This window comes from Aplysia californica, unplaced genomic scaffold, assembly GCF_000002075.1.
Source record: "Aplysia californica isolate F4 #8 unplaced genomic scaffold, AplCal3.0 scaffold00107, whole genome shotgun sequence".
NCBI classification, from domain to species: domain Eukaryota; kingdom Metazoa; phylum Mollusca; class Gastropoda; order Aplysiida; family Aplysiidae; genus Aplysia; species Aplysia californica.
Genome location: NW_004797377.1, coordinates 1,549,199 through 1,550,353, shown reverse-complemented (window position 1 = coordinate 1,550,353; position 1,155 = coordinate 1,549,199).

Genomic DNA, 1,155 nt, shown 5'->3' with positions numbered 1-1,155 from the left:
GGGTAGGGGGGGGGGTAATTACTGGGTTTTTATTCTTATCAAGAGTTTCCCTTTTTTTGTTGTCCGTGGTTGTTTTTGTTATCTATTCCAGACACTGCACAATCCCTCAAAACTTGAACTTGAAGAAGATGAAAAGATTGAGGGAGAAGAAGTTTTTGGTTTTTTTTAAAGGAAAATGCTATAGATCTATTTTTATAGTAAGTGTTTCACTTCTGAAGTTTCTATCTGGTAAAACACTATAGATCTATTGTTAAAGTAAGTATTTTACTTCTGTAGTTCCCATCTGTCAATTTATGCAGTGTGTTTTATTTCCTTTCAGCCTCTCACTGTCAATGCTCGTTGTGTGAGACTGCTCTGAGCACGGAGTACGAAGACGTGGCTACCTTAAAATTGCAAAATTCTATCTGACATTTTGGTCCGTTTTGAGTTTTTGAGACCATGGGGTCAGAAACTGAATGCTCTATCTATTCTATCGAAATCATAGGAGGTTTCGGAGTCGTTATCAACATGGCATATTCAAAGAATTCCATTCGAAATATCTTAAGAGGAACGTGAAACTCAAAACTAAGTTCTGAGCAGATGGAACTTCGGCTTTGGAATTCTAGGGTAGTGATTTCTCGACGTGCACACGCCCTGAGTGGGTGGTTGGCGGGTGCTCTGACGGGGTTTGCTCCTTCTTTCCTATCCTATCAAACATCTGTCGTCCTGATCTCTCCTTCTTCTTTGTTTATGTTTGTCACTCTTTCGTAATACCTCTAATCTTTGGCACTTTTATGACATTGTTGTGTGGCAAGTGCCGTAAAACTCTTTACTAAAACTAAACACGTCTTGATGTTCAGCTCTGCACAATATCCTTCGCCAGAGGGTGAGACTTTCGCATGCTCACTATGTAGATAAATACGGCTAGAGGCTACAAAAACCTGTCGTATGACTCTATTCCTGTGGCCTGCGAGAAATGAACAAAAGAAAGCACGAATATAAAAAATAAATATCCTCTTCTCTTACTTTTTGCGGCTGCTTTGAGATGCGTTTACGTTTTTGGCTGTGATATTTTCATGAACAATCTCCACTTGTGTGTGACATTTCTGCATATAGCTTGCTGCCTGATCTGCTCCTTCTCTCTCTCTCTCTCTCTCTCTCTCTCTCTCTCTCTCT